The sequence below is a fragment of the Watersipora subatra genome, chromosome 8 (assembly GCF_963576615.1).
Source record: "Watersipora subatra chromosome 8, tzWatSuba1.1, whole genome shotgun sequence".
Classification (NCBI taxonomy): domain Eukaryota; kingdom Metazoa; phylum Bryozoa; class Gymnolaemata; order Cheilostomatida; family Watersiporidae; genus Watersipora; species Watersipora subatra.
In genome coordinates this window covers 882,069-910,067 of record NC_088715.1, presented here as the reverse complement: position 1 = coordinate 910,067, position 27,999 = coordinate 882,069, and the positions used below count along the sequence as shown (strand labels likewise).

Below are 27,999 nucleotides of genomic sequence, written 5' to 3'. Positions count from 1 at the left end.
CAATAGAAACACTGTATGCCTCGACAAAAGAGCGTTTCAACTGGTAAGAAATTTGAGACACGAGATGAATTCTGAGCCAATACATGGCTTGAGATATGAGACAAATTAGAAATACTAGCATGCAAGACAGTTTCAATGCTTACGAGAACAGCATCGCTCATTTGTTCTCCTCGGATAAAAATGATAAAGAAAGCTAGCTATGAGTGAAAGTGATAAAGAGTCGAAAAGTGAAGCAAAATTATCTTAATCAAAAAAGATAAAAAAGGAAAACTAAGATCAAATTCGAAAAGGTTTACTTTTAAATAAAAAACTTATTTATAATTATATGCGTAGTCAGCTAAATTAATTTAAGTTAAATGTAAAGTTTCTTTACTGTTGCGTAGCGTAACAAAAGTGTAGTGTTCAGAATGAGTTGTAGTCAAGTATTTCCTGAACCACTGCTAGCCTCTACCATCTGTATCGAAGGTGAGAACTCTATACAGTACTGAATATAAAGATGTTGTTTTATTGCAGATCATAATCATTAGATATGTTACTTGTTACTTTGTGACTGCAGGTAGAGCATTGTAGACCAATGAAAAAACACATTTCCATTGTAATATCCACTTTAGCTTCTTTATTCTACTGGAAGGAACCAATTAATTCCTATTTATTAATTACATAAGAAAAATTGTTTTGAGATATGAGAATTGAAATGGGAACTATGTTCCAGAACTCATTAAGCTCCTATGTTGAGGTATGGCTCTATTTCTATTGATGAACCAGACGATATTAAAAGGGAGACAAAAAGTAGTGAGGAATCACTTTGTTAACATCTATGTATCATAGATATCCTTATATCATTTATGTATTATTTATTGGAGACTGTAATCAACCAAAGGGACAGATTAGACTTGAACAATAAACATTTTATAGAAATACACTGTTACAGTGGCAGTCAGAGAATTACAGAGAATTTTATAGAAATGGCAGTCAGCGTAAACTTAGTCATCAGTTCATGGTTGACTCTGATTTTAAAATATGGTTGACTGCATCAAGCAGCAGCACTGATAATGTAAACGTCGAGTACAGATGTATGTAGATGCTTCAAATGAATGAAAAACTGATGATGAGTGAAGAATGAGACAGCAAAACCACAACTACTAAAGAATATAGAAATACTGTTTGACAAGTGTTTTGACATCGCCCAAAACCTCCAGCTCAACTTGAGGTTTCAACAGAGTCATTTTGATATTAAAGCTTGCATACAATTAATGGACATAGCTTGGCTGGTTGTGACTGCATGTACACTGCAAATAGCTTGAGGAAAGTTTTGGCTTATTGGAATGACGTCATTCCAATAAATAGGGAATAACAAAAGCACTGACTGAAATAGAAACTAGTGTTTGGGTGTTGTGAATGTGTTGGAAACTAACATCACTTACTTATTCATAACATATTCAGGAGTATATTAATGAGCTTATAATGGTAGAGCTAGCTGAAGGACTTGGATGAAATGTACCTGATCATAGTTCTGTAAGAGTGTATGTCCATATCCATATAAATAAATCGCAATGTTTGTCGTCAGTCCAGTTATTGCGATTAAAAATTAGGAATCAAAAATCTGCCTCGCAGATGATTTGATCTCAGAACCTCCCTGACGGCAGGCCGGCAATCTAATCCACTACATTATGATAGCAAAACTTTCAATGGCTGCTAGCATTTTTCTTGCATTGGTTAAAATAATCAAGCTTGAAGCTCATGGAGTCATTAACTAAACAGTTGATTATAGTTACGCAAGACATTACTATTATTTAGCCGTCTGCAAACACGGTCATTGTTTTAGTAAATATAAGTTTACTTTCGCTAGCTTACCAAGTATGTTACTCAAATTCATTGCGTTGTTGTTTATCCCTCGTACAACTCTGCCAGGCATTTGGCTAAAATACATTAATGTGGGAGTCGGTCTGTCCAGTGATAGATATCAGACTTTATTGACAAAAATACACTTCACAGAGGATTGGATCTTGGCACTTCCAATTCTAGAGGCCACGAGCTTACCCATTAGATTATGCCTTCTACTGAGTACAGTAATCAATAATAGTGAAGATATTCATTACGTTGGTTATAATATACATTACGACATTACATCTCATGCTGGGCTCTCAGCCTCACCAGATGAATGCACAGTGTAGCAGGAGTAACAAAAGCAACTTATAAACAGTTGTAGGTAGTATAGCGTGGGAATGGCATTTGTTGTTTGAAAAGGTGTTATTGACTATCATTAGAGTTTTCCCACCGATAGCGATAGTATCGAAATATCAATGAACAGACAGAGTTCACCGATAGTTATCAAGTGACTTGGCAGCTGGTAAAACTATCTTATTATCGTGACTGAAAAGATCAAGGGTTGTGGGAAGGAATAGGAAAAGGTGTTCAAGTTACCACAGCACTCTCACAAGTCCATGTATTTATTAGTAGATAAATGCACAAACTATATATAAATCAAATGCATAGATGGCTTGTTGTAAATTAAAAGGCTTCTAGTGTAAAGTTTAAAAAACATTTCATCAGAAAGTATCGAGACTTTTCTGTCACTTGAGATTGGTTTGCTGTTTGAAGTGATGTGATTGCCAGGATGTTTTCAGATTAAAATTAGCCAAACTTGATCGCCGTTGAAATCCTCAGAAAAAAGACATCTTTTTTGAGCATTTTAACCAATGATATACAGTCCCCAGGAATGATATAGGGGGGCTGTATATCATCGTTTTAACCAAGATCAAGTTTGCCAAATTTTTTTAAGTTTATTCGAAGATTAGCTTTCTTTTAGCTTTCGGAGGGCCATCGCTAATCGGATGATTGGCAAAATTTGATTTTAGCAAACCTTTAGAAAAGACGTTACCGAAATTATTTTGCCGATGATGGTAATAACGACGTCTAAGAACTACTAAAAGTTGAGGTTTGTCTCTATGGCTTGGAATAAAGTGATATTCTGAAGCGATATACACCGTCGTAGTAGCCGTTGGGCAAAAAACTGTTTGAGTTAACCAAGTTGAGCTCGAGTTATCTAAAGCAATTTATCATTGCGTCGGAACAGATCAAACAAATCCGTTCAAGTTAACCATGCGTTCGAGCTATTTGAGGGTGATGACTATCGAGTTATATTACTTTTTATTATTCGATAACGATATATTTGTTTCGGATGTTTCGATAGGCTAAAAATAGGCAACATATTCATATCGAGAAAGACAACTATTGACTATCGAAATCGACTATTGCGCTATCGTGCAACCCTAGTATAATAGTGTAAAGGTAATGTATTAAGTAATATAGTGTAGGCATTGCAATTTCAATTGTAATGTAAGGTAATGGTAATGTAAAGGGCATCCACTTAGTATTATATGAGTTTAATACGTTACACAAAGGCTACAGTTTAGACAACCAAAACAGTTCTCACATATCAGGCAATGTTTCAACGTCATGATTTTCCTTTTGGCCATTTTTAAGGAAGACTAAGAACTGACAAAAGTATAGCCTATATGAATAGATCTCATTTTTACAAAAATATCAGGAGTAGGCTACAATGACCGATGATGAAAGTGGAATGAAAAAGTAAAAGGTGATGACAGTGTAGAATATTTTTAATATTTCAGTTTTTTTTTACACTTTAAATGTTTGTTGGTTACAATTAGTCTGTTTCTGCTTACATTTACAACATGTGTGACTATTAAAATTGGAGCTCGGCCATCGAATTAAGGAACTTTGCTTCTACATTATTGCAGAAGAAAAAGCACAAAAAACTGTTATGCAATTACCCATTATGTTTAGCTACGGCGGTTTCATGATGGCAGCGATTAACTGTTCGTTTTTGAGTTTTAAGAGCATGTAATCACATTTCCACATAATTTGTACCTACAACACAGCAGAGTAAGAGGTGGTGAATCTTTTGATACCAAATAACTGTGATGTAAATTTTGTTGCAAGCATGCCTTTAACACTAACGCCTCAATCAGCTATTCAAGTTTTTGCTCTAATTTCATTTGATTAATAATTATGCCCTTCTGTTTAGTTCACAAAAACAATATAATATTTTTTTTATAATTTGTTATTGCTTCTAAACTAGTAAAATTAGAATTTAGCTGTTAAATAAAGGCACTTTGCTCAGATCTTATTGCAGAAGAGAAAGCACAAAGAAGCTGCTATGAAAAAACCCAATATTTTTTATAACAGGAGGCGGTGAGAAGAAAGAGAGAAGGGGATATTACGAAAACATCGCACCATCATATTGACGTTTCCAACTGTAAACATTTTTTTGACAAGTGATAGCGGGCCTAAACTGAAGCCTACTGTAGCCTGTAATATATCAAAATTCGACTTATAGCAGCTACTGTAAAATAATATGTTAAGAAATTTTAACCTCTCCACTGGGCTGGTTACAAACGCATGAAGCATCAATGCCTTAATGATTGCATTTGCCCAAACACATTTGCGCCCATACAACAGCAAGGTTAAAGGTTCAAATAATATGTTCATCGTGAAAATATTCTTTCACTGCAGCCGCTACATCTATATATCAAATTTTGGTATATGAAGATCTGCAATGGACTTTTTCTGCCAGACACCCGCTTTTGAAAGTTGTGTATTATTGGATGCTTTGAGTGCTAAACCTTCCTGTTTCTCGGTTATTTGATGTCTAATTCTGTTGAATGTAATTGAATAGTAAATGCGATGTTGCGATGTTTGAACCGCAGACTTCTCTGTTGCTTCTCACCACCACTGAAGTAAATTCTACTCGACAAGGATAGACAACTCCCAACTCAAGAGCGAGTTCACACAACTTGATGAGTCAATAAACAGACTTGTGAGTGAGCCGATAAGCAGACTCGAGAGTGAGCCGATAAGCAGACTCGAGAGTGAGCCGATAAACAGACTCGAGAGTGAGCCGATAAACAGACTCGAAAGTGAGCCGATAAACAGACTCGCGGGTGAGCCGATAAACAGACTCGCGGGTGAGCCGATAAACAGACTCGATGGTGAGCCGATAAACAGACTCGATGGTGAGCCGATAAACAGACTCGATGGTGAGCCGATAAACAGACTCGATGGTGAGCCGATAAACAGACTCGATGGTGAGCCGATAAACAGACTCGATGGTGAGCCGATAAACAGACTCGAAAGTGAGCCGATAAACAGACTCGCGGGTGAGCCGATAAACAGACTCGCGGGTGAGCCGATAAACAGACTCGATGGTGAGCCGATAAACAGACTCGATGGTGAGCCGATAAACAGACTTGATGGTGAGCCGATAAACAGACTCGATGGTGAGCCGATAAACAGACTCGATGGTGAGCCGATAAACAGACTCGATGGTGAACCGATAAACAGACTCGATGGTGAGCCCGATAAACAGACTCGATGGTGAGCCGATAAACAGACTCGATGGTGAGCCGATAAACAGACTCAATGGTGAGCCGATAAACAGACTCGATGGTGAGCCGATAAACAGACTCGATGGTGAGCCGATAAACAGACTCGATGGTGACTTTTCTCAACTATTACACCCTAGCAAGCCAAGCGCAATAATTCTTGATGTTCGGTCAATAGCACTTATAGTGAATGCAGCTATGATACGCTGGCTAATATCACAATGCTAAAGTCAGAAACAGTGACAAGAATGTTATACCTATTTGCTTTTCAACTCAAGCAGAGCTTGTTTGTAAAGAACGCAGTATCTTTATTGGTGTTATATCTCTCAGTACCAAGCAGTAACACACCAACAATGTTCAAACCGGCAGGTTATATAGCAATCCCAAGAAAAATCCACAAATTGATTGGCTGCACAGTAATCAGGTCAACCAATTCCACAATAACATATTTCGAATACAAAAACGATAACATTTGTCACTAACTAATCACGCAATACGAGTATTAATAATTTTTGTGTGTGTTTGTATAGTAACATGCAAATCTTAGAACAATATGGTAATAAATGGTTAACATAAAAAAAATTGCTAGTATCACACATACATACACTCTACATTGAACAAGTGTTAAGCGTGCGCCTTATAAATGACTATTCAAATTTGTCTGAATTGCGATGAACGTAATATAGATCCGTTGAGTTAGCAATTTGAAGCTGCCGGATTATAGGCTTAGAAAAGACGTCATCAACTCTTGCGCATTCTGACGTCTACAATTACGGGTACACACTGATTGACAGCTCATTCGCTTTTACAAGCATGAAGTGGGGTCCAAGACCATTCGCCCATCGGTAGATCCTATCGGGGACGACAGTGACCCTCTCGGGCTACTGGACTCACCAGTCAAAATCGATTTTTGAGTGCCAGTAGTCTCACCAACCACTTCAGCCCTTTTTAGTGCTATCATTTCCGTTTTAAGGGTTTTGTTCTGCGACGACAATGGTGGAAACTCGGTGTCGTAATTGTCGTCCACTTTTTTATTACACTGTCCCCTCCTTAGGCAGAATTCTGTCTCAGAATAGCTGATAGCTTATCATTGTCTGTTTGCATTTTGCTGAGCCAATAATTTTGTAAATGCATTGGCTTCTTGCTTACCCTAGAAGGTTGCTGCTTTACGTCAGGGTTGGTTGGCTTCACTGACGTTTCCGCGGCAGGGGGTTCGGGCTCAAAACTAGTTGCTACATCTTCTGCACTTCCCACAAAGCTTGGTCTGCAAGCCCGAGCATTCTCTCCCGGAGGAGCGCTTGTACCAGCTTCCTGGTACAGTTTAATCCGGCCTTCGTGCTGTACAGACAATTTTCCGTTTCGCTCCATTTCGTACGTTTGATAGGGCAGAGATTTTGTAATGCGGTAAGGCCCAACATACTTGGGTTGAAGTTTTGTTCCTCTACCTTTTGTCTTAAAGTATGATTTGAGCCAAAGTTGATCACCCTTGACAAATTTTGGCTCTTCTTCACTGTCATCCGTCCGAGGTTTGCATTTTTGATGCTGTCGTAGTTTTATGTATGCGGTCTGCATGTCTTTTTGTAGTTGTGCTGCATACTCGTCCTCTGTAAAATCCAACCCGGGCGGGTAGTTGACCAGGATGTCATGCGGCAGTCGGACATTTCGCCCTAGCATCAATGAGTTGGGCGTCTCTCCAGTGCTTCGATGTGGTGTAGCCCGTATGATCTGCATGATTTGGGGCACTAGGTGATCCAATTCCTGGTGTTCTGACTCGGCCAGCATAGCCCTCAAGGAATTTCCCAGTGTCCGGTTCAATCTTTCCACTATCGAATTTCCCTGGGGATGATAGGGAGCGCAACGGGTTTTCTTGCAGTTCCATAATTCACAGCAGGCCCTAAATAGAGCTGACTCAAACTGTGCTCCTTGGTCCGTGTGTATTGTTTCAGGGATCCCAAAGTAGCTAAACACTCGCTCATCTAGAACCTTAGCTACTGTTGAGGCCTGCCCACCACAGATTGGAATGGCGTCGTACCATCTGGTGAAATGATCTGCGAGGACTAAAATCTGGGTGTTACCGTCGGTAGTCTCTGGCAGGGGCCCACATATTTCTACCGCAATAACCTGCCATGGTCTTCCGGCCCCCAGCTTGTTTTGGAGATCAGAGTGTTGGTGGCGTGCTGGTTTTGCTTTCTGACAAGCAACACATCCATTCACCCACTTCCTGACATAACTCGTCATGCCAGGCCAAAACCAATTTTGGCGGATTATGGCCAGGGTCTTATTAAAACCAAAATGGGCAGATTGGTGCGCGGTCTGTGTTACCTCTGCTTGTTTAACACGGGGACATATCACCCTTGAGACTCGTCTACTTTGATAAGGCAACTCTACGTGCAGCACACCAGATTCATCTAATTTTAGTTGCTCCCATAATTTAACTAGCTTTTCTGCTTGCCATCCCAGGTACCGGTCTGAAGGGGCTTTCTGTTCCCGGACCCCATGATACACATCGCCAATGTGCTCATCCAACTCCTGAGCCTTGGCCAAATCAATTTGCCGTCCCGCTAGATGAGTGGATACTGCATCAATGCGTACTGGCTGCATTTGGGATGCTTCGGGAACAAGGTAGCGTTGGCATTGCTTGCAATCTTGGCAGATCTGCCGACTTAGTCCGTCTGCATTATTATGTTTCAGCCCCTTGCGGTGCTTCAAGGTAAATTCGAATTCCGAGAGTACCTCGAACCATCGGGCTAGCTGTCCTGTCGGCGTTGAAGCTCGCAGTAACCATGGCAAGCTGGCATGGTCAGTGCGTATCTCAAATCTCCGTCCATATAGTTGCGGACGGAAATGTTTAGGGCCTTCACAATAGCCAGTAGCTCCAGCCGCGTCACACAATAGTTCGCTTCTTTCGGTGAGTGCATCTTAGAATAGTATGCAATTACTCTCTCTTGACCAACTTGTTCTTGTGCCAGGACCGCTCCAGAAGCCACTTGGCTTGCGTCCGTATCTAGAATGAATGGTTTCGAGTAGTCCGGATAGGCCAGCACCGGCGCAGTTGTCAGATGATTCTTGAGAGTCTGAAAGGCATGCTGACACTCGTTGTCCCAGCAAAATTCTGCTCGGGTAGAACAAAACTGGCTGAGTGGTCGAGATAGCTCTGCATAATTTGCAATGAACCTGCGGTAATACCCACAAGTGCCCAGAAAGGCCCTGACATCAGACTTATGCTTGGGCAAGGGCCATTCGCTAACAGCTTCAATTTTGGTCGCATCGGTTTCCACCCCATCAGCGCTCACCACATGCCCCAGGTAATGTACCCTCTCCCCGAAAAGCGTGCATTTAGATGGCTTCAGCTTTAATCCGGCCGCCTGGAGTCTGTGAAAGACCTCTTCTAAGCATTCTAGGTGAGTGTCAAAATCGGCAGAGAACACAATTTTGTCATCTAGGTAGATCAACAGTGTGCGCCAATGCAAGCCCCGTAGAACTGTTTCCATTAATCGTTCGAATGTAGATGGTGCTGAGGTAAGGCCGAAAGGAAGAACTTGCCACTCCCAAAGATCGGATCTAGTAGTAAAAGCGGCAGCTTCCTTGGCAGAACTTTCTAGCTCCACTTGCCAATAGCCACTGGCAAGATCTAGAGTACTGAACCACTTGCTACCACCCAAGGCATCCAAGCTATCATCAATTCTAGGGAGAGGGTATGCATCCTTGGTGGTGAGTTCGTTCAGCTTACGGTAGTCCACACAGAAGCGCCCGCTGCCGCCTTTCTTTTTCACTAACACAACTGGGGAGCTCCAAGCGCCATGGCCCTCCTTGACTAGGCCATGTTCCTTGAGCTCTTGCACTTGCTTTTCTATTTCTGCCTCTTGAACAGGGCCATGCCGATAAGGCCTTTGTTTGATGGGTCGTGCATCTCTAACCAAAAGAATGGTATGCTGGACAACAGCTGTCCTTCCAAGATCATACTTGCCTGTACTGAAAATTGACTGATTTTTCTGCAATTACCCCATTGCCCTTTTTACTTGGTTATCGTCCAACCTATGACACCATTGTTGAAAAGCATTCTCAAGGTCTTCCGGAAGCGCTCCGTTGGTCGGCCTCATGTTTGGGTTATTTTCCACCGCCCCAACTATGGAACAGCTTGCGATGACCTGCCCCGACTTCAGCTCAATTTCCGCATCTGAATAGTTCATTATGCGTATACAGACATCTTGATTTTTTGGTTGATGTATGGATGAGGCCACTACTAGCCCTGGCAGCCCGCCAGTGTGCTCTATACACGCTGCCCCATGCCTCCAAACGCGATTCAACCTAGCTTGAACGAGCTTCTCACTACGGGGTGGAATGGATGTAGTGTATTTGGCCTGTACCTTGACCTGCAAGGGCTCTTCGTTGGCAGCACAGCAATCGATCTTCTGTCCTTGGCAGACCAGCTGATTGTTCTTGAAATCAATCTGGCAGTTAAAGTTCTTGAAGAAGTCAAAACCCAGCAGGATATGGTTATCTATTTCGGCAATGATGAAGTTCGTTACAGATACTTCATTGCCCAACTTCAATGTGACTTTTGTTGTCTCTTCCAATGGAATTCGTTGGCCATCTGCAAGCACACCCTGGCCTTCAAAAGGTAGGGGGTGGGTGAAGGAAGACGGGGGTAGCTGTTGTAGGACTCTTTTAGGAATTATGGATCGGGAACAACCACTATCGAGAAGAAGCGTAAATTTTGTCTTTCCTACCTGAGCCCGAACATAATACGATGTGGCCTCGGGAGGTTGACAGAAACTAACTAGTGTGTCACCCCTTAGGTTTGGTTCAGCTTGTACGGGGCCTATGACTGCTGAACTGATTCGTTTCCCGCCTTCTTTTGTCTGCAGTCACGAGAAATATGTCCTAAACCCTTGCAATTGTAGCAGCGTATGTCCTTGGTGGTTCGAGGCCTCCGGTTAGCCGCCAGTCCACTTAACAGCTCATGCTGGGAGGTTGCCAACTGTCTTTGTGACTCCACCAATTTCTGGGTTAGTTCCATTTGCATGGAAGCAAATTTATCCAGCATTTCCTTTTGAGAGTTGCGAAACTCTTCAGCCTGCAGCTCTATTTGCTTCTTCAGGTCTTGGACGTCCTCTGTCTCTAACCGGTGGATCCCTACATCGGCAGTTGTCATTGAGCGATATTAATGGATGATATCGACTGCCTCTGCGAGAGAACTTGGTGGTGACAACCGTAATGTCCATGCCAATTGTGGCATTGTTGACACTGCACACAGAACTTCCTGTTTCGCTTGTTGATCCTGTTGATCAGCTGTTAAATTTGGGTACGCCTTTTTCACCAATGTCATTACTTTTTCCCCAAATTTATGAACGCTTTCTTTAGGTTTTAACTTCAACCCCCGCAAAAGAGTATTTGCCATATCTGTAGTGAGTCCATACTGCGATTGTAGCTTATCGTACACTTCCTCACATGAGTCGCCATTAGTTCCCATTGTAGCAGGGCCTTTTAGGGATAGCCGAAGACGTAGCTTCTTCTCTGCATCACTCCATCTGTTATGTTTAGCAATGGCTTCATAGCTAGTGATGAATGTGTCTACATCTTCTGTTCCATCAAATGTGGGTGCGGGGATTGGATGATGTGGTGGGACAGCTGCCTTCATGTGTGGTCGCCCTATTTCTTCCTCATCACCACTGTAATGGTCACGACACCCCCGTTCCATTTCTAGCCTCTCTTTATCTAACCTTTCCTTTTCTAACCTCTGTCGCCGAGTGCGTGTAGGCATTCTGAGTTCGTCTAGATTGCTCTAGCAGAAATATCCCACTGCTGCCACCGGTGAAGTAAATTCTACTCGACAAGGATAGACAACTCCCAACTCAAGAGCGAGTTCACACAACTTGATGAGTCAATAAACAGACTTGTGAGTGAGCCGATAAGCAGACTCGAGAGTGAGCTGATAAGCAGACTCGAGAGTGAGCCGATAAACAGACTCGAGAGTGAGCCGATAAACAGACTCGATGGTGAGCCGATAAGCAGACTCGAGAGTGAGCTGATAAACAGACTCGCGGGTGAGCCGATAAACAGACTCGCGGGTGAGCCGATAAACAGACTCGCGGGTGAGCCGATAAACAGACTCGATGGTGAGCCGATAAACAGACTCGATGGTGAGCCGATAAACAGACTCGATGGTGAACCGATAAACAGACTCGATGGTGAGCCCGATAAACAGACTCGATGGTGAGCCGATAAACAGACTCGATGGTGAGCCGATAAACAGACTCAATGGTGAGCCGATAAACAGACTCGATGGTGAGCCGATAAACAGACTCGATGGTGAGCCGATAAACAGACTCGATGGTGAGCCGATAAACAGACTCGATGGTGACTTTTCTCAACTATTACACCCTAGCAAGCCAAGCGCAATAATTCTTGATGTTCGGTCAATAGCACTTATAGTGAATGCAGCTATGATACACTGGCTAATATCACAATGCTAAAGTCAGAAACAGTGACAAGAATGTTATACCTATTTGCTTTTCAACTCAAGCAGAGCTTGTTTGTAAAGAACGCAGTATCTTTATTGGTGTTATATCTCTCAGTACCAAGCAGTAACACACCAACAATGTTCAAACCGGCAGGTTATATAGCAATCCCAAGAAAAATCCACAAATTGATTGGCTGCACAGTAATCAGGTCAACCAATTCCACAATAACATATTTCGAATACAAAAACGATAACATTTGTCACTAACTAATCACGCAATACGAGTATTAATAATTTTTTTGTGTGTTTGTATAGTAACATGCAAATCTTAGAACAATATGGTAATAAATGGTTAACATAAAAAAAATTGCTAGTATCACACATACATACACTCTACATTGAACAAGTGTTAAGCGTGCGCCTTATAAATGACTATTCAAATTTGTCTGAATTGCGATGAACGTAATATAGATCCGTTGAGTTAGCAATTTGAAGCTGCCGGATTATAGGCTTAGAAAAGACGTCATCAACTCTTGCGCATTCTGACGTCTACAATTACGGGTACACACTGATTGACAGCTCATTCGCTTTTACAAGCATGAAGTGGGGTCCAAGACCATTCGCCCATCGGTAGATCCTATCGGGGACGACAGTGACCCTCTCGGGCTACTGGACTCACCAGTCAAAATCGATTTTTGAGTGCCAGTAGTCTCACCAACCACCTCAGCCCTTTTTAAGGCTATCATTTCCATTTTAAGGGTTTTGTTCTGCGACGACAATGGTGGAAACTCGGTGTCGTAATTGTCGTCCACTTTTTTTATTACACCACCATTCACAATGCATGTATTGCTGGCGATATGAGCCCGTTTTTAATTTCTGTTCTCTCATGTACCAACTATGCTCATGAAACGATGACCGATACTAGTGAAACTACCATATACATTTTCATATTATAAAAAACTTGGAAGCACCAAGTAGCCTACTCGTGCAAACAGGTAAAACGTTTGCACTACTTCAACAATTTCAGACGTAGATATTTATGCAAAACCTTATGCAGTGAAACTAGGCTGGCTTTACTCTAAGTGTTATCTTCCTTGCTTATATTGTGCTACGTGTTTTAGTCCATGACATCGGCGGTCATTCATGGCGCAAGTTAACACTAATAAACATCGAGTAAAATTGCAATTCAAGTATAAATTTGGCCACCGAATCGCCAAACGCAATAAAACTACAGTGAAGAAATCAAAACAAGTTCTTAGTAGAAACAGCTATTTTTAATTACCAAGATGTTATGTTCTCCCAAACTTACACGCTGGCCAAGTTGTTCAAAATCCAATTATAACGATGACGATAATAAGAGATCTGACCAACTTACGTTGACCCAATAGCAAAAAATACCGCCAAATTAGTATAACACAACAAATAAAATACATTGTTGCACATTCATAATCATTGAAAAATGGTTACATAATTGATTAAACACATACATGTACAGTCCCACAGACAACAGGTGTAGATTATTCTTGAGACATATGGCTTGCGCGTAGCCAGAGCGTGAAACGCAATAATAAAACATAATGCGCTCGCGGTGAAGTAACCTTAGTTCAATAGGTTAGCATAGGTTGGTACGCGTCGTTTCATATCACTCATATCACCGCAAAATCAAAATTGCTACTTTGGAACTTCCGTTATAAGTTCCTGCAGCTGCTACATCCGACGTCATTTATGAATCGTGAATGACAAATTCCAAGTAGTTTGGTATTAAAATTTCTGATAGGTTTTGCGTCACATTATTCTATCAGTTGCATAGTCTACCATGTACGGGAAATATCTCTAGTAAGAGTTACGTCTATGTTCTGAAAAAAAACACCCAAAGGAAATTATCTATTACATTTATCAACAAATAATTGTGTACGTCCTGTATTATTTTTCGAACGAGTTCTCAACATAGATATAGTAAACCCTAGATTGGCGAATAGCTATCACTACAATGGAGCAAAATTGAGGCCTATAATTGGCTGTTGTTTTCACGACGTTACGTCGTAGTGATGTGCATCACAGCATCAAAGCCTTCAATTGAGCAATAAGTTTAGTAGTGGAAGCACGCTTGGCATGCTAGTTTTTAAGTCATAAACGTAACAATAACATCAAATTCTTAGTGAAATGTCATCAGAAGAGACCACAACACCCCAGGTATATCCTGAATTGCCCATAAAAAGACAGAACTTCAACTCAAAACAAGAAGTTCTATGCCGATTAAAGACACCAAGCTGAAAGCTGCGAGTGAAAAATAATAGGAAAATCATCATCATTTCGTCATTGGTTTTGAGTCAGCAGCCAAATCTGTACATGGCATTGCTCAATATCTTTTCAGCAACTACCCTTACATTAACTACTTCCTAACCTTTAAGATCAACCAGGATCACATTGAGATTCTGTTTTCCACAATACGAATTAAGGGTGACTATAACAATAACCCGGATGTGCAGTGCTTTAGATCTGCAATTCGAGCACTGTTCATAATAGCAGACATCACACCACATCCCAATGTTAACTGTATTGATCTGGATGTGAGCAGGGCTGAAAAAACCGGCCAACTCCTGCTACATTCTCTGGCTAGAAAGAAAAAGAAAGAAGAGGCAAAAGTTGAGGAAGGTGAAGATGAGGTGTTCGGTGATGAGGATTGTTTTTTAACTCAAATGTGGTGAGTGTATCAAGTTCTTGACCAATGTAGAAGTAATAGGAACATGAAATAGTGATGACATAACCCTAATCTCAGTTAAAAACAGAGGAGGATTGGTGACCAGATTGATAGGCCGAATATGTATTGCTGCAGAAAAGTGCTTACGTTCACACATGGAGAGCTATGGTATCACACAGAGAGCTTTTAAACAAGTAACATCACAGACAATAACATATATGTCTTATTACATAACCTCTATCAAGGTTCTACATGTACAGTGCATGCCAACAGTCCACTCAAAACTATAGTAAATCGCTATACTAAAATCAGAATACACTATGCCGCTTCAAAGCAGGAATCTAGTTCAACCAACCTTAGACAAAAACTATCTCGTCTAGTTATTTTCAGTCATGTCTAATGGGTATTTAATACAGTGGTCCAGCGTAACTGCTTCTAAATCTCATTTGACTCATTAGTTTGTTATTAGTTTAATTTCTATATGGTCACTCTTTGTATTATCAATGATATAGAAGCTTCTAAATCATTGGTATTATTCATTACCATGTGTGTAAGATTCTTGCCTTTCTCTTCCAAAGTAATTACAGTCATACTTCGACTTACGAGCTTAATGCGTTCAGAGAATGAGCATGTATGTCAATTTACTCGCATGTTGGTGCAATTTATTAATATACAGAACAATTAAATATATATTGATTGGTTTCCATACTTTAAAAATGCAAATAAACACTCAAAACAATATATTGTAACAGAAAGAACATGTTGGTTATTGTCCTAACTTACCACATGCTTTCAAAAAGCAACAAATAAAAAATAATGCCAGGAAATGTGATTAATTAAAATGTAAAATTAAATACATACAATAGCAGCTAACGCTAGCATTTGCCAGGGAGGGAGAGATAAGTTATCCTTCATTACAACAGCTGACTTTGATAAATTTGGATTTTATCCAAGTCTTAAAAGACAAACTTAAAAGCAAACCTAAAAGCAAACTTTAATCTTTAACTTAACGTAATTAAAATTTCTTCGGTGTTCATAGTTTTAAGTTTCTCGCTGGTTAGCTAATTTTGTTTCGCTCTCACGACCAGCCGGCTGTTTTAAGAGAAACCTACTGTATCTAAGGACGTTTGCCTTTGTCGCCCTTTCAACATGTTGCGATCAGGACGAACACAGGTGTCATCACCAAGGATTAATGCACGACCACTAGCCAACTTGTTCGAATGTCTATTTTTTATAGTCTTGATAGATAGCACCGGCCTTTTTACGTATCATCATTTCAGTTACGCCGTCACCGGCCAATTGTTTGTATTTTATTCAAAGCCTGAGCAATCTCTCCATCAGTGGTCGTGAAGATCGCTGCGTCGTTTAGAAACTATGGTTAGTCCTTTTGCAAACTAAATGCATTGAATATAATCTTTGTGTTTGATAATTGTTGATGTATTTCTGTCATATTGCTGAGCTAGCTCAATCACGCATACATATTTTGCATATTTTTCAATATTTTTCCGTTTAATATCAATTGTTATCTTTCACTTTTTCTTTGCATTATCTATCCTTTTACTGGAAAACTTGCGGTCTACACACGGTACTTTTAATTCCCATAATTCAGCACTGAAAATCGCGCAGAAAAAACATGGTACAAAAGTATAATCTGAGCAGTTGAAAAATACAGAGTGATGCTGTTCTCATAAAACACCTCCGACATACTTGGCAACTGACTCATGTGCTTGTATCTCAAACATGGCTCGTATGTTGGTGCTAAAACTTGTTTGAAAGCTGACTCGTATCTCAAGTTTCTTATACGTTAGGGCAATCGTAAGTTGAAGTATTACTGTATATAAGATTTACATATTTTCCATAAAATATGCAGTCTAAGATGCAAAAATTATGGAAAAATTGAGCAGTTTTTAGTGCTAAGTCAAAAGAAGTTAATAGATCAGCTGATTCGCTTTGCACATCACCATGACGTTGCGTCATGCTAACTATAGGCCTCACTTGTTTTGATTATTCGCATATCTAGGGTTTACTATGACAAGTTCCAAGCAGTTAGGTAATAAAATTTCTGATAGGTTTTGAGTCACATTATTCCATCAGTAGCATTGTCTACCGTATACCGGTAGGAGGAGGGTGACAGTTCTCTAGTGAGAGTTACGTTTATGTTCTGAAAAAGTACCCGAAGAAAATGGTCTATTATAATGATCAGCCAATACATGTGTACGTCCTGTATTATTTTTTCGAACGAGTTCTCAACAAATAAACTATTATAAGCGACTCCATTTGAGCTTTTGATGATTAATGCGCTGGCGGCAGCGTTGAAACTTCTAAATATTTGCCACGCGTTTCCATTGCGAACCAACTATGAAGAACACTATCACAAGTTATGAAGGCAGGTAGTTAAAATGTACTGATTTTTTTAACTGGCATCAATTTGTATAAATATAACTATACACAAGTTTAGGCTCAACTGTAAGTAAGCATAAGTTTAATTGTACGATGACAGCCCAAACTAATTAGATTGGAATTGGAGAATCCCAAGTACCATAAAAAAGAAACATTGCTTCATCATTGTAAGCCTAGTTGGTTGCTCTAGGTTTTGAATAATTTTGTTTGAATACCACTTTTGAACAGTCTAAAAAGAGCAGATTGCACAACCAAGTGAATAGAGTAAACCTAATAAAATAGTTCGTAGGGATTGGCTAAGGATTTAAATTAACCAATTATTTTAACAGCTCTAGTTGAGGCAAGAATAATTTGTATTCATATTTTGTTATGCTTATTTTTTTTAATTTAATTTATATAGGCCTACTAGACTGTCACAGATTCTGAGTGCTGTATATAGTATCATAAACAATGTTATAGCAGGACAATAGCTATTGCGCAATACGCTGATGAGTCATGATCATAAATTTAGAAGCATTGTTCTATTACTAGATTTTTCCTGAATGGATTTTCTGGAAGTTTCTAGAATAATTGTAAGGAGGTATAAATAGCCTGACTGCAGCAGTTCAAAGGAATGAAGAATTCAGTTTACAGCCTGCATGTCTACAAGTCAGCAATAAAGGATTATATCATACTCTCACAGCAATCTTCTGCATATTATTACTTATACATAGTTAGCCGCAATACTACACCCGGACGTCTTAACTCTTAGCCTTGTGCAGACATCAGGATACAATCACAACACCAGATATCTCGAACCTGTCACATTGCATCACCACTTTGTGACAACTTGGGGGCTGCTCCGAGAATATCTACCGTTGATCAGGATTATATCAGTCTAACTCACGCAAGACATAAAGAGTACCAAAAGACAGTCAGTAATGGCGGAGACTAGTATGAGCAGTATGCAGAGGGCAATGGATATGGGTGAGAAACTTGGATTAAAGGATGCTGAGCTAGCCAAATTCATTGAAGAGAACGAACCAAAGTTCGCAGCAGAGATTGAACGCGAGGAGAGACGGATGGAACGAGAAGCCAAAAAAGAAGCCGAAGCTGAGGACAGACAACTCCAGATGAAGCAAATGGAGATAGACAGCCTTAAACAAGCAAGAGAGTTGGAGATGCAAAAAGAGATAGAAGAAAAGAGGTTAGAGCTCGAGATGAAAAAACTGGAAGTGGAGACTATTAGGAGGGATGACTCCAAAAATGAGAGTACAGGACTAGAGTGGGTTAGCAATAAACCTAAACCGAAACTACCAGTGTTTGATGAGAAAACAGATGACATGGATAGTTACCTGCAGCGATTTGAATGGATAGCTGAAAACTATCAGTGGGATAAAGCTGAATGGTCATTCCATTTGAGCCAATATCTCAAAGGTAAGGCTACAGAGACTTACACTAGAATGGCGGCAGAGAATAGGAAAGACTACGATCAGGTGAAGGAAGCTTTGTTAAAACGCTACAATCTCACGGAAGAAGGCTACAGAAAGCGATTCAGAGAGAGTAAAGCCGAGCACGACGAAACACCACAACAATTTTTAGTTCGACTCAGTACCTACATTGACAAGTGGGTGGAGCTATCGAACTGCAAAGACCTGAAAGAACTCAACTTGCGAGAACAATTCATAGCGGCGTGTCCTACGGATCTCGCTGTACATCTAAAGGAGATGAAATTTGACAGCTGTGACGAGTTGGCTGAAGCTGCTGACCAATACCTGACAGCTCATGGTCACAAGATGTCATTCATAAGGAAGACAACTCCAAATGAGACAACCATCACCGGCCACAGTTATAACGAAAAGGGGCATAATGCAAATCGGTGTAATAAGAAGCCTCAAAAGTACTGCGCACACTGCAAGATGAATAACCATAACTTAGCCGAATGTCGAAGACTCAAGACACCCACGCACAAGGCGGGTGTGGCTGAAGGGGAGACAAATCCAGAAGGACAGAATACGGATGAAGTTAGGCTAAGTGGGAAGCGTTACGTACAAGTAGCATGTTGTAAAGGTAAAGTTGGTAAAATGGAGAATGGAGTAAACTTGGTTGGAGGTTATGTAAATGGTAAGCAGGTGGAGATGATTAGAGATACTGGATGCACCACAGTAGTGGTCAAGAAATCACTGGTAAAAGCTGATCAGTACACAGGAGAGGAAGGATATCTACGAATGGCAGATAACACTGCTAGAAAACTGCCATTTGCCAAAATCAGCATCAATACACCATTCTATCAGGGAGATGTAACGGCGATGGTTATGGAGACACCCATTCACGATCTAATGCTTGGAAATATTTCAGGCGCTCGATCCCCATGTGATCCACTACCAGAACAGGATCGAGAGTGTTCTGCGGTTACGCGCGCACAAGCTATAAAAAACAAACGAGGAGAAAAACCATTATCAGTTGTCAGCAAATAAAATATCGAAGTAAACAGAGAAGACCTCATCAAGTCACACAGAGAAGATGATTCTCTAAAGAGGCTGTATGACACTACAGAAGCAATAACGAAAGGCAAACAACAAACCAGGTTCATGGTGAAGAAGGACATCCTTTATCGTGAATATTATCACCCAGGGTATAACAGCAGGCAGCCGATAAAACAAGTAGTTGTACCGAAAACTCTATGTGTCGCTGTGATGAGACACGCCCACGATTCTTTATTGAGTGGACATCTGGGAATCCGTAAAACTACTGATCGAATCCTAACCAACTTTTTCTGGCCGGGTCTACATGATGAGGTTACGAGATTCTGTCGATCCTGCGACATCTGTCAACGCACTGTAAAAAAGGTTCAGTACAGAAGGTTCCCCTACAGCGGACTCCACTAATTGAGACTCCATTCAAGCGCTGCGCTGTCGACTTGATTGGACCGATTAACCCTCCGAGTGAAAAAGGGCATAGATATATACTAACTCTGGTGGACTACGCTACTCGATATCCCGAGGCTGTTCCACTGAAAGAGATAAGCTCAGAGGCAGTGGCTGAAGCTCTAATCGACATTTACAGTCGAGTTGGAATACCTGAAGAAGTAATCAGTGATCGAGGGACCCAATTCATATCTGAGTACATGGAGGAGTTCGCCAGACTTCTCGGCATGAAACAGATGCCGACAACTCCCTACCATGCTATGGCTAATGGACTGGTGGAGCGATTCAATGGCACACTGAAGTCAATGCTGAAAAAGTTATGCTATCAGGAGCCAAGGCAGTGGCACAGATACATAAACCCGGCACTATTTGCCTACAGAGAGGTCCCACAGGAATCTACTGGATTCTCACCATTCGAGCTGTTGTACGGAAGGACAGTACGAGGACCGATGGATATTCTACGACAGCTATGGACACAGGATGATGCCGATGGAGAGACCAAGAGTAGCTACCAACATGTGTTTGATCTGCGTGCTAAGCTGGAAGATACGATGGAGTTGGCCCAGAAAGCCCTAGAAGGAAATAAGCAGAGGTACAAGCATTACTTCGACAAGAAGGCAATGAAAAGGGAATTTCAAGAAGGTGACAAAATTCTCATCCTGCTTCCTACTAACCACAACAAGTTACTAATGCACTGGCAGGGACCATACAACGTAGAAGAGAAGGTCGGGATAAACGCATACCGAGTTCAGGTCAAAGGTAAAAGCCGAACCTACCACGCTAACCTGCTGAAGAAATACTACGTGAGAGATAGTGAAAAGGAAATAACTGAGGTAGCTGGTATCGGAGAAGTAGAAGAAGAGGAAGGCACACTGGCAGAGTTGTATTCGGGAAAGTCAGTCGGAACTGTGAAAGATCTGAAGATGGGAGAAAATATATCTGATGAGCAGAGAAAGCAGATCGCGGACATCGTCAAGGACTACACAGATATATTCACAGACAGACCGGGAAACTGCAATCTCATCAAGCATCCGATTACTCTAACCAGTAACAAGGCCATCAAATCCAAACCCTACACATTACCTTATGCAGGGAGAGAATCACTTAGAAACGATATAAAAGATATGCTGAACACAGGGATCATCAGAGAATCAAACTCTCCATATGCATCACCAGTCGTACTTGTGAAAAAGCCTGATGGATCCAATCGACTATGTGCTGACTACCGGAACTTGAACAAAATAACAGTGTTCGATCCAGAGCCAATGACAACAGCAAGTGATCTCTTTCAAAAGATGAGCGGCGATCACTACTTCTCGAAGGTAGATCTAACTAAGGGCTACTGGCAAATTCCCGTAGAGGAGAATGACATACCGAAGACTGCATTTGTCACTCCAGATGGACAGTACGAGTTCATCAGGATGCCGTTTGGGATGGTCAACTCTGGAGCAACATTTGTACGTGGCATGAAGAAGCTATTAAAGGATTTACCAGGAGTAGACAACTACATCGATGACATCATCGTACACACCGCCAAATGGGAGGATCACTTGGACACACTGAGTGAACTCTTCACTCGTTTGGCCAAGGCACAGCTCACAATCAAACCGACGAAATGCTACCTCGTTGGAACATCTATAGAGTTCCTAGGTCACAAGGTCGATCGGGGAGAACTGAAACCGATGGAAGACAATGTGGAGAAAATTACTGAAGCTCCAAGGCCTCTAACCAAGACTCAAGTACGGTCGTTTCTAGGATTGACGGGATACTACCGAGAGTTTGTCCCAAATTACGCGGCGATAGCAAGTCCTCTATCGGACTTGACTAAAAAAAGACAACCTAATAAAGCTATCTGGACAGATGCGCAAGAGAAGGCATACCGGAAATTAAGAGCGACCATAACCGAGAAACCAGTTCTGAAACTACCCGACATAACGAAGCAGTTCACCCTAAGGACTGACGCGTCGGACACTGGACTCGGAGCTGTACTACTACAAGAACATGATGGAAAGCTATTTCCTGTCAGCTATGCTAGCAGAAAACTACTGGACCGGGAAAGGAATTACTCAACAATAGAGAAAGAGTGCCTGGCAATTGTATGGGCTGTAAAGAAATATCTACCATATCTCTACGGTGTGGAGTTCATACTACAAACGGATCACCAACCACTAACCTACATCAATCGAGCAAAGTATGAAAACAGCAGAGTGATGAGATGGGCACTATATCTACAGGATTATCGCATGACGGTGGAATCGATCAAAGGGAAAGACAACGTCGGAGCGGACTACATGAGCAGAATAGACTCAGAATCTTAATGCTGGAAATTTGACGATAAATTTCCTCTTGAATGGGGAGTTGTCACAGATTCTGAGTGCTGTATATAGTATCATAAACAATGTTATAGCAGGACAATAGCTATTGCGCAATACGCTGATGAGTCATGATCATAAATTTAGAAGCATTGTTCTATTACTAGATTTTTCCTGAATGGATTTTCTGGAAGTTTCTAGAATAATTGTAAGGAGGTATAAATAGCCTGACTGCAGCAGTTCATGAGAATGAAGAATTCAGTTTACAGCGTGCATGGCTACAAGTCAGCAATAAAGGATTATATCATACACTCACAGCAATCTCCTGCATATTATTACTTATACATAGTTAGCCGCAATATTACACCCAGACGTCTCAACTCTTAGCCTTGTGCAGACATCAGGATACAATCACAACACCAGATATATCGAACCTGTCACATTGCATCACCACTTTGTGACATAGACATTCTCCTGTCGTAAAGCCCACACCAAAGTGATAATTGAAAAAGAAAGGGTACTGCAGGTTGAGAAATGCAATATTAGCAGTTGAATGGCACTGCAATGCAATAAGAGAACTGCAATGGTAGCTGTAATGTACTGGGAGTTATTATGTACAACAAACAACAATGATGAAAGGAAAATGTTATATGTTTATACCTCTCCCCTGCAAAGGGAGAAATGCAATATTAGATGTAAAATGGCAAGCTGCTGTGTAATATACACAGACTGGGGGCTGTATATCATTGGTCATATCAACCAATACCAAGAAGTTGTGATATTCATCTAGATTTCTGTATTTATATCTATAAAATTATGCTGAATTCGAAAATCTAAACAGATTTTAGCTGGTTATCACAGAAATAAATATATATATATAAGAAAATGTAGGCCTATTACCTAATTTTGCAGATAATGAAAACGGCTTAGCAGTGCCGCAATATTGGCCACAGCCGCAATATCATCAACAAAATCTTTAGAATAATAATAACAGTAACATATTGCATACCATCGGTCACTATGGGCCTAATTTGACCTTGTAAATTCAAAAGGATGTTCTTACAATTAAATCTTATAATAATCCTATAAAACCAAATAGTTATTCTTATAATTAAATATTGTAATAATCTTATAAGAATCGTTAGAAAAATATCATCGTCATTTACTTTACTTTCACTGCTTTGGACATCAATTGGCATACCGAAGTACTCATTCACTACGTTTCCATGGTGCGCAGTACTGCTAAGCAGCCCCCTCCGAAGTCGAGGGGATTGTACGTTTCCATGCTGTGCAGTGGTTTTCAGCAAATACCGCAAATTAGCCAGAGAAGAGAAATTGTATAAATCGAATTGCCTGATGGAGAAATAGAATCGATCACGGTTACCGAACGTCATAAACGGTCTTTTTATGATTCTGTTGTCATTATATTTTTATTTACAATACACATTTACAAGGTTCTACAAACCTTAACACACTTTTTACATAGTAATATATTTTTAATAAGTATTTTTAAGTAATATATTATTTAAACGTTAATTTAGGACTTGCCACCTATTTTTCGAAAAGTGTTGGCTTCGATAACAAAGTCCAGGAAAGTAATCACCTCATTATCCTCGTGTATGCAGACCATAATTAAATTTAGGTGAAAGAAGATCGGAAGAATAGTAAAAAAAACAAGATTAGCATGACAACCTTTGTACTAGTTTATGGCCCTCGAAGAATCCGTCTCCATGGCATGAGAGCTATGCGCAGCCACTGCGCAGTCGCTGTTTCCTTGCTGCGAATTTGCACTGGCTTCGCACTGATCAGTGCGCAGTGATTTCAGTGCGAAGACGCCGTTTCCATGATTCGGAGACAGCGCAACTCCGAAGCACTGCGCATCATGGAAACATAGTGTTTATAAGTGTCCAAAATTTCAGAGTCCGGTATAATCAGCAAAAAAGGAGCGATTACTTTTCAGTACTTCTACGTTGATTACAGAAACCTTTGACAATTGGACAATGCCATAGACTGGTGAAATGTGCACGTCTTTCTTGTGAAATGCGCACAACTTCATGGTCCTACTCATGGCCTTATCAGCGTTTTGTTGGCCGGTCTTGATTTTGATTAAAAAAAGCTTGTCAAGTTTTTATCACGATTTTAGGCCAAACTAATCTGTCTATTTATGTATAATCCGATCAGATGGGTCAGTTTTAGGATATTGCAGAAACTTTTCAAATACTTAGTAACATATTTAAATATGTTTATACATGTTTGGTATCATTATTAATTATTATACTTGTACGACTCTACACAAAAATGGTTAATATTTTTGATGGGATTATTGTACAAGGGTTTGATAACGGCCGTGGACGGATAGTTTCGGGAGTTGTGTGCGCATATGCATTTATCATTAAGCTCCCAAACATTTGCTTTGCTCGTGTTTGGTTGTGGGATAATTGACAAGGTTTAATGATGGTGAAAAAAATAAATATATTGTATTCATTGAAATTTTTATTTTTTTTTCATAAGACAAACAAGACAGAACAGGACACTAAATGTCAAAACAAGTGAATTACCTACATCAAAATACCTTTACAAGAAATATAATGTCCTACAACGGGATATAGTAAAGCACTAATTGTTGGGAAAGAAACTTTGGGGATAAGTGAATCAACGGCTATGTTTTCATTTTATTATTATTATCAGTTATTATTATGTTACAAGTACAGCTGTAGCCTGTGATCTGTTACAGTTACAGCTGGTAAAAGCAGGATTCCAAGCTGCTGTGACTAAAGATGAACACTTGAAGCTAAAGAACAACTTGATCCAAGTGATAGAGTTTACTAATGGTATGAGGTCTTGTAATAATTTGAACCAATTGTATGAGGTTTTACAGTAAAGCTAGCCAATAGCAAAGAGTGGTTCATAGCTGTAACTACTATTAGGAGGTCTTACAATAGTTCCAAGACTTTGTAATGAGCTAGCCGACCTTCATGAGAGTTTTCATTCAGTAGTATTTTTACACTGCGGTCACACTATACACTCTATGCTCTAGCTGCAGTTGTCTTGCCTTTTCCTATCTGGTAATTGTCTTTTCTATGATAGGGCTTAGTTTTCTATAAATAAACAGTTGAGGGAGAAAGTGTGGCAGAGAGAGAGAGAGAGAGAGAGAGAGATGAAGAGAGAGAGAGTGTGCAGGAGAGAGGAAATGAGAGAAAGACGGAAAAGTAGAGAGAAATGAGGAACAGAGAGTGGAAAGTAGAGGAAGGGAAAGAAGAGGGAGAGAGAATGAGTGGGAGAAAGATCGAGGGAGTAAGCGGGAGAGAAGGAGCGGGAAGGGGAATGAGGGAGAGGGAGCCGAAGAGAGAGTGGGAGCCGGAGAGAAGGGGAGCGGAAAAGCGGGAGAGAGTCAGAGAGGAGAGGGGGAGGAGGGGGTGAAAAAGAGAGAGTTGAATAAATAATAGTCAAAACAATAATCAAAGAATAAAGATTGGGTTGTGAAAAAAAGTGAACAGACGGACAACAACCAATACTTTTATAGATAATGTAAAGATGAACTGCATCTATTGCCAAGAAGCTAAATATCAGACACAGGTGCTTAGCCAAATACTCCGATGATGACTTTTGGTACTATAGTTGACAATCTTGGTGACATCTTTCTACAGGTTCTCTATAGCAGCCCTGAAAATGCAACACATGTGGTAAAGAGGCATGATATCATTCCTTCAGATAACCAGTCAGGTAAGTAATGAACTGTTTTCAAAAGTATTTAAGCAAACAATAGAAAATATAAAGTCTGAGATGCTCACTTAATAACTGGCTCACTAACAATGACTCAGGGTTATGAGACTAAATATACTTGCAATATATCGGAAGGCATGGAGCATATACATACAAAGTTTGGCTGAAATCAGTCAAACTTCATAATCATAATATATGTGCTTTCGAGTGTGGAAAACAAGGAAACGCATGGTGTTTGTGCAGACCAACGGACACACTCTTAATGAAAAAGTGGGGTTTGTTAATATAATACTGGGTACTATATTAATATAGATAGTAATCTTTTTTACTAGGAACAGAGCCGTGTCCGTCTCCCTGCAACCACGGTTGCAGGTTGTGAACAAACATTGCAGCGTATGGGATTTGAACTCATCACATCTGGCTCAACAGCTTTTTACCCTTTCAAATGCCATAATCTGCCTTCTAAATAATTTGGAGTTTTAGGTGATATGATTGTCAGGATGTTTTCAGATTAAAATTGGCAAAACTTGATGGCTGTTAAAATGCTCAGAAGAAAAAATATATTTTTCTATCGTGTGTTCTAACCAAAATAAATTTTGCTGATTTCTCTTTAAGTTTATTCGAAGGTTACAGACAAGCTGTTTGTACAGACAAGCTGTTTGTACAGACAAGCTGTTTGTACAGACAAGCTGTTTGTACAGACAAGCTGTTTGTACAGACAAGCTGTTTGTACAGACAAGCTGTTTGTACAGACAAGCTGTTTGTACAGACAAGCTGTTTGTACAGACAAGCTGTTTGTACAGACAAGCTGTTTGTACAGACAAGCTGTTTGTACAGACAAGCTGTTTGTACAGACAAGCTGTTTGTACAGACAAGCTGTTTGTACAGACAAACAACATTTGTACAGACAAGCTGTTTGTACAGACAAGCTGTTTGTACAGACCAGCTGTTTGTACAGACAAGCTGTTTGTACAGACAAGCTGTTTGTACAGACAAGCTGTTTGTACAGACCAGCTGTTTGTACAGACCAGCTGTTTGTACAGACAAGCTGTTTGTACAGACAAGCTGTTTGTACAGACAAGCTGTTTGTACAGACCAGCTGTTTTTACAGACAAGCTGTTTGTACAGACAAGCTGTTTGTACAGACAAGCTGTTTGTACAGACAAGCTGTTTGTACAGACAAGCTGTTTGTACAGACAAGCTGTTTGTACAGACAAGCTGTTTGTACAGACAAGCTGTTTGTACAGACAAGCTGTTTGTACAGACAAGCTGTTTGTACAGACAAGCTGTTTGTACAGACAAGCTGTTTGTACAGACAAGCTGTTTGTACAGACAAGCTGTTTGTACAGACAAGCTGTTTGTACAGACAAGCTGTTTGTAGAGACAAGCTGTTTGTACAGACAAGCTGTTTGTACAGACAAGCTGTTTGTACAGACAAGCTGTTTGTACAGACAAGCTGTTTGTGCAGACAGGCTGTTTGTACAGACAAGCTGTTTGTGCAGACAAGCTGTTTGTACAGACAAGCTGTTTGTACAGACAAGCTGTTTGTACAGACAAGCTGTTTGTACAGACAAGCTGTTTGTACAGACAAGCTGTTTGTACAGACAAGCTGTTTGTACAGACAAGCTGTTTGTACAGACAAGCTGTTTGTACAGACAAGCTGTTTGTACAGACAAGCTGTTTGTACAGACAAGCTGTTTGTACAGACAAGCTGTTTGTACAGACAAGCTGTTTGTACAGACAAGCTGTTTGTACAGACAAGCTGTTTGTACAGACAAGCTGTTTGTACAGACAAGCTGTTTGTACCGACAAGCTGTTTGTACCGACAAGCTGTTTGTACAGACAAGCTGTTTGTACAGACAAGCTGTTTGTACAGACAAGCTGTTTGTACAGACAAGCTGTTTGTACAGACAAGCTGTTTGTACCGACAAGCTGTTTGTACAGACAAGCTGTTTGTACAGACAAGGTGTTTGTACAGACAAGCTGTTTGTACAGACAAGCTGTTTGTACAGACAAGCTGTTTGTACAGACAAGCTGTTTGTACAGACAAGCTGTTTGTACAGACAAGCTGTTTGTACAGACAAGCTGT

At 40.5% G+C, this 27,999-nt stretch overlaps 1 protein-coding gene and 1 pseudogene across 1 annotated transcript in view; one reads left to right on the top strand and one right to left on the bottom strand.

The window, feature by feature from the left end:
- LOC137401912 (nestin-like) overlaps positions 1-27,999 on the bottom strand; it is a 1,051,237-nt gene that overhangs the window by 217,546 nt on the left and 805,692 nt on the right. The window lies entirely within an intron of this gene.
- On the top strand, positions 19,264-22,193 carry LOC137401805 (uncharacterized; annotated as a pseudogene).